Raw genomic sequence first — 11,101 nt, 5'->3', positions numbered from 1 at the left:
TTTAATATATTTGAATTTCTTTTACAAAAATTTTTATATGATATCATCCTTTCAATAAATCTAGCTATTCCTCCTCTTTAATAAGTTTTTTCAGGCACTTTAATCTGTTGACTACATATATACTCTTTAATTCGTAATTTGACACTTAAATTCATATGAAGAAAAATTAAATTAATCTCATATATTTTATTTTTATTTCTTGTTATAATAACATTTTTATGTGTAAGTTTGTATTTTTTTATAATTTAAATGCTTATAATTTTATATTTGACCTAAAATATAATTTCTACCTGTTTATTTTATCATTTTTTTTAAATCTACATGTTGGTAATGAACTATGAAATTGCAACTGTTATTACATTACATAAATTACATTATGACTTTCATTTCTAATTTTTACTCAACTTAAATTTAAAATTTAAAATTGATAGTAATAATAATACCTTGAACACCTTATTAATATAAATGATAATATTGTAGGATGCATGGATAATTGATTCGAGAGTTTTGTTCAAGACATTTTAAACTACTTTTTGCAAATCTTATGAGGTGGATTAGCATCAACCTAAACTTTAGCCACCAATTATCAAGTTAAAACAAAATATCCAGAGATATTCTAGATAGCTGGTTGGGGAACAGAAGAGTTAAATGGTTAGTTTCTTATCCAATTGGCATAGCTGGTGGTTTATTGTTATGTTGGGATGATAGTTTTATTACAAAATAACAGACTTTTTTTTACGGAATTTTTTTAAGAAATAATCAAGTTTTCGTTGTAAATGCTTTTTTCTGATGGATTTTTGACGAAATTTTTTGTTGAAAATTTCGTCTCCGAAAGTATTGTTGGAAATACTTTTCGTCAGAACTTCATTGAAAAATTTCAAACGGAATTTCAGTTAGAAATATACATAAATTTGTTGAAATAGAGCTAAATTTTGATATAGTATATAATTTTATTATTAACTTTAGAGTAAACATCAATCAATTTTTTACGTACACTAATAGTTTTAGACTTATTGTCTATGAAATGATCATGATCCCCTTAAACGTCTATAGGTGTTGTTGAATACTTTCACAAAGCTAACATCTCGATTCATCTCATTTGCCTGCATTCATTTACAACTATACTCAATCATAATGCATATATTTTACATAACATGTAAAGCATATTAGAATATGGGAAGTAGTTGTATGTAAAGCATAACAAATAAATATTAATTCATACCATCCTTTTTGCATGAATAAGGAATGGAACTAAACCACTAGTGTGCTTTGTAATGCATCCTTCTTTTAGAGTTAAACAATTCCTCCTTACTTGTTCCGATTGTTTTTCTATTCTTCTGTACCCCATGCTGCATTGACAAGGGCATCCTAAACTTCATTTGTGATCCATTGCCTTGACATGCCTTTGCAGTCCATGATATTTTTTGTGTTGATTTCTTTCTTTGCTTGTGTCCTCTCTTTTAAAAGCATGTCTCTTAGTCGATCAGAACCAAAGCATGACTAAGTCTAGGTAATTTTAGCACTGTTACATTATTTTTCTTAATATTTTTTATCCTTTTACCAACCATTTTAAAGCACCTTTATAAGTTTGTCAAACACTATGCAGAATGATGGAAAAGCACCAACCATATCACTTTAATAACTTGTTATAACAGAAAATAGCTGATAACTCTATTATATAAAATTATCTTATCATATTTTGAATGATAAAATGGCTAAGTCTTTGAGTTTAGGCAAAATTATAAGTAGTTTTCTTTATTTTTCTTTAATTATTTAACTCATAATTGAGCTAGTTTACTTCAAGTTATTTTAGTTCATTTGTATGGTAAAAATACCTATTTTTAGTGATGACTGATTTAGTTCCTATATTTTTAAGGTCCTCAAAAGAGAAAGGGTCAAGTGGCAAGGAATTGTACAAGTTGGTTAGGTGCAGACTTTACCAAATATGCTGTGGTATTTCAGACATAACTCAAGTTACAGAAATCCAATCAATGTGATTCTTGGACCATTGCAAAGCTAAGAGAAAGGGTTACAACTTTTATGTCTATTACTTCGCCTATTTCTGATCAGAACATGGTCCAAATCATGTTAGAATTAGCCTGATCGCAGCAGTTCTGCACTAGGCAACTTGAAGGAACAAAGCATCGAAACAGCAAGCACAGCGCTGCAGCGCCAGGCTCCCAGCGCTGTCCCAGTCAACCAGCAAGCTCCCAAGGCAGAAGCTTAGGTGCTGCAGCGCCAACACGCAAGCTGACTAAATTTTTTAATCTTAGCAAGTCGTTTTCTTAATCCAACAATAAAATTTTTAGCTTCAAAGAAGAGATGGATTGATCCTTCCAATTCCCCTGAAGCAAAAGCAAGCAAAAGCTGGGTGTGACAATGTCACAGTCCTGCTTAATATTATTCTCCCTTTTGAACTCAATTTAAACCACCACAAAAAGAGTTTTCAACTCTTATACATAATCACAATTAATTAATTAATTTAATACTATGATGATTTGCTAAAGGGTAATCATTTTTAACTTGATTATTTCAAACTGAACTATTATGAGTTGATTGTGAAATTTGGATCACATCTATGAACAATTTAAAACTAGAAGTTAAGCATATATAGTTGTTAGTTGAAGGCATATAATAAGAAAATTTGTTATGGTTTAATATCAAATTTTAGTATATGTTGTCATTTTTGACAAGTTTGCAAGAAAATTATGCAATTTCAAGTGAATAAAGCAAGTAGCGTCATGCAGTTTGGGAAAAGAAAATTAAGGCAATTGACAATTTTTTGTGAATAAAGAATCATTGTCAGTCATTCCTATATATATATAAGTTTTATCCTCTATTAAGTTGAAAGTTTCTGGATGCTTTAATCAATGCCAGGATAAATAAGGCTTTGACTAATTGACAAGTTTTACACAAAAATTATATATATAAAATTTGAAATCGAGAATGAGTATGAAATATTGTAAAAAATTTACAAACTAAAGATTCAATTTTCATACTATAGTAATAACATTATGACAAAAATTTGACATATCTTGAACTATATTTTGATATAAGACAGATATAGATCAAAGAAAAAGTAAATCTCGAAGATTATTGGACTACTTGACCTAACAAAAAGGAAGAAAAGTAAGTAACGCTTTAAATATTCCAAATATGCTTTCTAATATGCTATCTAATATTCCAACAAAGATAATGATTCATTAATCAACTAGGAGAGAAATTCTTTCCTGGGAATCAATACAAAATAAGGGAAGACCCCCGAACAATAAAAAAAAATAAAAGAGAGAAAATAAAATAAAGACCCCGAAACAAAGTTATAGAAAACATAACACAGTGAAAGAAAGCACTATAAAAAGAAAGCCAAAACAGGGCCTTTTAAAGATGAAAGAGATCAATCAACCAATGGCAGCTCAACATCAACAGAGCATCAACGCAGTAGAGAAAAAAAAACCAAGACAGTAGCAGTAAAGCCGAGAAGTAGCAGAAACAAGAAGCAAAACAACCAAAGTCCTCCAAATCAACATCTTAAAAACAAAGAACCAAAGTAGAAAACATAACAAAAAAGCCAATGAAAAAGTGAAAGCAGTTGGAACAACAGAAACTCAATAGGAACACGGCAACAAGGAGATAAGACAGGACATGGAAAGGCTCAAGCAAATAGAACCAGAAAAAGACTTTAAGCTTTGGACCTTAAGATCAAAATTGCAGATGGAGAGTTTGGATAGAAGCTTCAATCAGCACAGTAGTAATGCAAAGCAAGCTTCAGCCTGCGAAGGAGCTTCAGCCGTCATTCAGCATGGAAAGGGTGGTAAGGGTCAAAGGCTTCCAATGGGTTTCAAATGAGAGGGGGATCTGTCTAAAAATTAAGGATTTGGGATTTGGGGATCTCCCTGGCTTTAGCAATATATTTTGTAATGTTTAATTTTGCTCAAGTGAATCAGTTATCTAGCTAAGTATAGTCTTAGAGTATAAGCAAACTCTTAAAAATGTTGAATGGGTGGTAGAGTTGATAAAGGCATACTTAATTTTTCATCACACACAACAAAATTAAGGTGATAATTAAAAAAATTAATCATTAACTGTAGTTATATAACTTGAAGTTTATTATAAGTTAAGTAATGCTTATGTATAAATTAAATATATGTATATTATAAGTTTAACCCTAAACATTACTATATATAACTATAATAATTATAACATATTAATACCTAGGATATTTGCTATCATATTAATATTAATATTAACAGTTATATCATTTAAAATATATATAACCTGTAATTTCGTATTAATATAGGTTTATAAATATATATAGTTAAATTTAAATTGCTATGATTATGATTTGTATATATAGATATAACAAACTAATTAATATATTTTAAGTATATTATTAATTAATTAGTTTACTATCATTCTTTTTAATATTTATATTAACTAATATGAGTATATCAAGTATTATTATTTTTGTATAGCTTACATATATAGTTATATATTTATAAATACCCATGATTTCAATTATTAAAATTATAATATGAAACTAATCGCAAATGATGACATATTCAAAGTAGTATTAGAATTACCCAATATGAATATATGATCAGTGTAAAGCATAATGTTATAATGTTATGTATAATTACAAAATTTGTATAATTAATAACTAATTGTAAACAATATATACGTTATAAAAACTAAGGTAATAACTTTATTGTAAAATTATTAAGTGTAATCATATAAACAAAATTTATTATAAGTTATATTAATGCTTACTTATGTATTAGATATATGTATATTACACTTAACTAATACATAAATAATTATACAGTAATATATATTTACATAATATTATTTATTACAAAATATTATTATTATATATATAGGTCTAATAATTATAACATATTAATATGTATATATATAAAATGTTAATATATTATATTACTATGATTCTAATTTATATACATATAATAAACTAATATATTTTAAATATATTATATATTAATAAGGTTACTATATATAATAGTATTCTTAATTTATATTAACTATAGTATTAGACCCTAAAGTATTATTAGTTTTTGTTTAATTATATATTAGATTTTATAATCTCTTTTTATAAAATTAAAATGTTTATTATGTTATTTTTATAAATATTTTGTAAATAACATTACTGAATTTGGAACTATTATATAATATTTATGATTCTATTATAAGTTTTCAAAATATATAAAAAATAATAACTAAAGGAAAACATATTTAAATATTTAAAGCCACCAAACTCACTATGTATAAATTTAATTTTCTTAATATAAATGATTAATAAATTTTAAAATAATTATTAATATATTTAGAATTAAAAATAAAAAAAATAGTAATACCGACAGAATTGTCCAACAGAATATTCCATTGGAAAGTTCGGCTCCTAAAACTTTCCGTAAAAAATTCCGTTGGAAAATTTGGCGGGATTAATTTTTATAGCCAAAACTATTTCCAATGGAAATTTAATTTTCGTTGAAAATTCATCGAAAATTTCATTGGAACATTTGGCGAGATTAATTTTTTTGCACCAAAACTAGTTTCAATGGTTTTGGAACGAAAATTATCCCGTTGAAAAATTTCGTCGAAAATCCATTTGTACAAGTAAAATAAACATCCATCGAAAATCTGTCAGAAATTCGATGAAATTTTTCAATGAAAAAAGTTATTTTTTTTGTAGTGTTTCTTCACTATTGAAAGTCAGTATATTGATAAAAGATATATTTTGATTGTTGGGAAGATTAACGGTAGTGACTTGAAATTGGGGCTCAGCAACATTTATGCCTCAAATAATGATGAAGATAGGTTGGCACTTTGGGGGGATTTGGTTATCAAACTTGTCAAGCCCAACTCTATGATATACTTGCCATGTCATTCATGTACTTGATAGCATGTCTACACACTTGGATCCTCGAAAAATTATTAAAAGTCGGTATCGTACCTAGTGGTATAATTAAGTTGATTAAAACCTCGAACTAGTCCAAATAGAGATTTTAGGATGTATTTGAGAGTTATTGAACCTTAGAATGTCTTAATATGGTGATTTGGGGTTTGAGGATTGATTTGGAGTCTAATCGGGAATTTTTATAACGTAAGGGCAAAATGGTCATTTTGCCACCCGAGGGAAAAATTGGAATGTTGGAAGAGATTTTTGACCAAGTTGGACTAGTTGGAACATAATTTGAATTTGAGAAGTGAAAAATTTCAATTTCTGAGTATAAGGGCAAAACGGTAATTTCACGTGTTTACGAGGACGTAATTGGAATTTTTAAAAATTTACACCACCATGACACTTGTCAAGCCCATGAATTTCACCTATTATCATTTTATACTTTGGATAATTATGAGATTATATGTGGTGGAAAGGAAAAGCCTTATTAGTTAAGTTTTAAATGTGAACCAATTATATGTTGCCATGTGTCAAGTTTTTATTATTTTATAATTTCCTTTATAAACTCAACATAAACTCTCCCATTCACTCTCTCATTGCTGTTCAAGCCAAAGAACAAAGGGGGAAAGAATAGAAAAACCCTAAGGAGGAAAAATTCAAGTGAAATTCATTGGATTTTCGAAAAACGAAGCGATCAGAGGTAAGATTTCGCGATTTAGCTTAAGATCTACCTTACCCATGTTTTCTTTTTCATTTTCTATGGTTGAAACTCAAGTTTTCATGATAGAAGCATGCTGGCCGAATCAAGGGGGGAAGGTTTTGAGGATGGGTTTTGCTAGATCTCATGTTATCTAGGTATTTTTAGTGTTTTGTGATATTCGGTATGAAAAACTAGTAAGAAAATAACATGTTCTTCATCAAACCCTAATTGGCCAAATTCTATAAGGAATATTTTGAAGATGAATTTTGTTATATTTCATGTTATCTAGCTCGTATTTGATGATTCGTGATGTCGAATATCGAAAACGGTTATCGAAAAGTATAGTTCTTTTAGTAAACGCCTTGAACGATAATGAGAAAATTATAGTAAATGGACTTAGAATTGATTTCTAATGAGGTATACAGACTTATTGGAGTACCGAAAGTGCAATGAATCTATTTGGAGTTGAATTGGATGTTTTGGCTAATTAAACAGTGTATAGTGAGAGTTAGGTCGAATACCATTTCAGTCCAACAACAATTGAATCCACGTAGAACACCATTTTTAAGTGATTATTCGACTTCTCATTCAATTTCATACATTCATAAAGAGCTTGAAATAGTTTTATAACAGTTTGGCACAAATATATTGAATTACTTGTTATGTATTATGTATAGGTGGTGAGCCCTCTAGTAAGGGTAAGGATATCGTACCCGAGGACCAAGAGTAGGAGTACTCCCGTTATTATGAGTAAACAGACAATCATCTTAACTGTCTAAAGTAGTTTATACTTATTTTTATGATTTTAAAGAATAATAAATTTAAATTGTAAACTATTATGTTTTATAACTGAAGTGTTGGTTAAATGAAATGAGATTCATAATTTGGTTTGAAATTGAATCCTGGTTTTGGAAATTGAGTAAGTGGAGACTATATACTTGTGTTATATATATGTTTTGACATATGGCTTGAATTGATGTCTTATGACAATGTGATGACATGAATGACTGGATTTGTGTTTGTGTGGAATATATGAATTATTTTGTTTTACCTTGACAGGCTGGGTAATATCATATTAGCCATGTCATGCTACTGAAATTTTATTGATTTGGTGGGGTAAGTGATTAGCTTACTGCAGTGGGCGGGTTTCTGTGGACTAGCCTAATAGAGGGGCACGGTAAACCCCATTATATTTTACCTTAATATGAAAGACGCGGAAGGTATCTCCTAAGGTAGTTTAGAGTTCACTTCACGCCGAACCACCACGTGAGGATGAAACTCAGCCAACGCCAAGGAACGACTATGTTTTTAAACGTAAAAACATGTTTTTTGTGTATATGTTAATTTAACAGCCTTAGCGGACTCGGTTGGATGCCTTGCGCAAGGTGTTACAGAGTACGAGTTTTGGCACGAGCCAAGTTTTAAGAGAGTCATAAGCCTTGTTGATTATTTTTGATGAAATGTAATTGTTTTATATGGTTGAAATTAGTTTTAATGTTATGAATCATATTATGAAGAGATGTTTTAATTGTCTCCATTTACTCAACTTTAGATGTTATAGATGAACTTTGCTTACTCACTGGGTTTATAAAAACTCACCCCATTCTTTCACCCATTTCAGGCTCAGGGCAGTTTGTAGATCGCCAATTTTGTCGAGAGTTTGCTTTTGGATTCGTATCCTTAGAAATCGTGGGTTTACAGTCGTGTTTATTTTTGTTATTTTGGGGCTCACATGTCATTGTAAAATATTTGTGTTTACCTTGGCACTGTGTGCTATTATGTATATAAATTTATTTTGTTATTACGCTACAGTAATTGGTTACGTAGAATTTTATATAAAAATGAAATATTTTATCCAATATTTTTATTTAGTTCTATTAGTTATAAATTCACTTTAAAAAGATGATTTAGATACCTAATTTATTTTTAGATACGAAATGTATATTTTTTCATTCATATACTATATTTTTAGCAGGTTTTGAATTTTTCAGGTAAAAATGACCAAAATACCCTCGTGCTGTAAAAATTACTTTTTGATTGTCTTTCATTTGAAAATTGTCTATATTCCTTTAAAACATGATATTTAGTAATTGTTGCTCACAGGGGAGGCGAAAAACTGATGCTAGAGCCTTGCGAGGTTTCAATTGACATTTCGAGTAAGGTTTGTCTATCGGGACATCGTGACGGTTGTCACGGGCTTGAAGAAAGTATCGGGTCATGACAAAATTGAATGAATTTGATGTGCCTTGGCTGGTCAGAGGTGATTTTAACGTGGTAAAGTGTCCAGAGGAGAAAATTGGTACCACTCTCAATGATGCTGCTATAAATCAGTTTGTCAATTTTATAGAAGATGTGAGTTTGATTGATCTTCTTATAAGTGGGGGAAAATTCATGTGGAGCAATAATAGAGAGGAAGCTTCATTTAGTTGCTTTGATAGATTTCTCATGGCTCTAAAGATTTTGGAAATTTGTCCAAGCTTTTAACAAGAATGTCTCCGTAGGTCAATATCTGACTATAACCTGGTTCTTCTAGTTGTGGATGATAAAAAATAGGGACCTAAGCTGTTTCGATTTTTCAACCATTGACTTGATGAAATGAGCTTCCATAATATGTTCTCTAAGCTTGGGAGAATACACAACATCTATGTCTCAAGGGGGTAGGAATCTGGCACAGACTTAAAGGAATTAAAAGTAAAATTAAAGAATGGTAGGCATTAACTTATAGGGTCGGTGATAGGAAGATTCGAACCATTGAACAAATAATTCATGACCTTGAAATTGAACTACAGCTGGATATGTCCAATCAGAATTTGAGAGACCAAATCATAAAGTTGAAAGGGGAATTATGGAAGCTCTTTATGGTAGAAGAAAGAAACTGGCACCAGAAGGCTAAAGTGAGATGGTTCCTAGAAGGAGATCATTGTACTAAGTATTTCCACGTGGTACCGTCAATGAGAAGGAGAGTTAATTGCATCAAAAAGATAATTGTTAATAGGTATGTGGTGGAGGATCCTTATGAACTATGTGAAAGGATTGCTGATCATTTTGTGAATTTGTATAGCAGAAATATTAATGTGAATTTGAAAAAGTTCAATTGTTTCTTCAGCAAGCTTAGTGATAGCATGGTTGACTTTCTTGAGAGACCTTTTTCTGAGTTTGAAATATGAGAGACGATCATGAGTTGTGATAGCAATAAAGCCCTGAAACATAATGGATTTAGTTTTAAATTCTTCAAAAAGTAGTGGATTGTTTTTAAGGATGTTATCATGCGATATATTGGGGAATTTCATCGTTTGGCTGTTAACGATGGGTATATTTAGACCTGTCAATATGGGCCTACCCCATCGGGCAAGCCCATTTTTTATGAAAAATGAGGTGAGTTGGGTCATAAATATTTATGCCCATATTAAAACTGAGCCTAAATGGGCTAGCCCCGTTTGATTAGAGGGCTAACCCGGGTTGGTGCGGGCCAACCCAATGGGCCAAAAGAAAAAAAAAATTAAACTTAAATGGTGGGCTAGTGGCTAACTGTGTAAGGACTAGCTAAGGCCCTAAACCCAAGGACCGGCTAAGTGCTAAGTGCTAAGTGCTAACCCAACCTCTAACCCATTCAGGCTTCAAAACTTCTGCCGTTCTTTCTTTCAGCCTACAGCAGCAGTCTAGTATATAGCATAGACTTGAGAAGTTGAGATTAAGAGTTGATAGTCGAGTTTTGCTTTCCCAAATCTCCATCCCCATTCGGACATCCCCATCAGCCATCGCCCATCGGCATCTCACCTTCAGCCGGTCACCACTCTATCTCCAGCACTCCTTATCTCACCTTCAAAGTCTTTGGCACTAGCTACCTGCCTACGGTTCTCACTCCCCAATCTTCATCCGACCGTCCCCATTGCCATCATCCATCGGCATCGCACTTTCAGTCGGTCACCACTCTAGCACTCCCCATCGGCCATCTCACCTTCAAAGTCTCTGGCACTACCTACCTACCTACAGTTCTCAACTTCTTACTCCCTAATTCGACAATTCCTATCTGAACATCCCCATCTACCATCGGATTTCCACCATCAGCTAGTCACCACTTCGGCACTCCTCATCAGCCATCCCACCTTCAAAGTCTCCGACACTAGCTACCCTGCCTACCTTTGCTCTGAGTCTTCTCTAGCAGCCCAATAAGCCTCCGATCTGCTTTTCTTTCTTTTTATCGATTGTTTAATTTTATTGCTATTTTATCTTTATTTTGCTGTGTGTAACGTAAGTGTGTTAGTGAAAAATGAAATCTAAAAGTATCAGTATCAATGTATCACCTTTTGTATTTTGAGATTTTGAATTGATGTTTCATAACATATTTAATTGTTTGACTTGGCACTGGCAAGATGAATAACTAAAAAGCAGAAGGGAAGGCTGGGTTTGAATGTTTGATATTATATGACCTGTCAACAGAAATTGATGTTATTATAGAGAAGGGTATTGGTGGCTGGCTTGTC

The 11,101-nt window shown here is 31.2% G+C and overlaps 1 long non-coding RNA gene across 1 annotated transcript; it reads left to right on the top strand.

The window, feature by feature from the left end:
* On the top strand, positions 6,486-8,426 carry LOC108660927. Its single transcript, XR_001926642.1, has 3 exons — positions 6,486-6,617; positions 7,295-7,367; positions 8,239-8,426. It is a non-coding gene; the product is annotated as an uncharacterized LOC108660927 (long non-coding RNA).

Source organism: Theobroma cacao, chromosome 2, assembly GCF_000208745.1.
Source record: "Theobroma cacao cultivar B97-61/B2 chromosome 2, Criollo_cocoa_genome_V2, whole genome shotgun sequence".
In the NCBI taxonomy this organism is placed as follows: Eukaryota; Viridiplantae; Streptophyta; class Magnoliopsida; order Malvales; family Malvaceae; genus Theobroma; species Theobroma cacao.
Note: the sequence above shows the minus strand (reverse complement) of the source record. Positions and strands in the feature narration are given on the sequence as shown.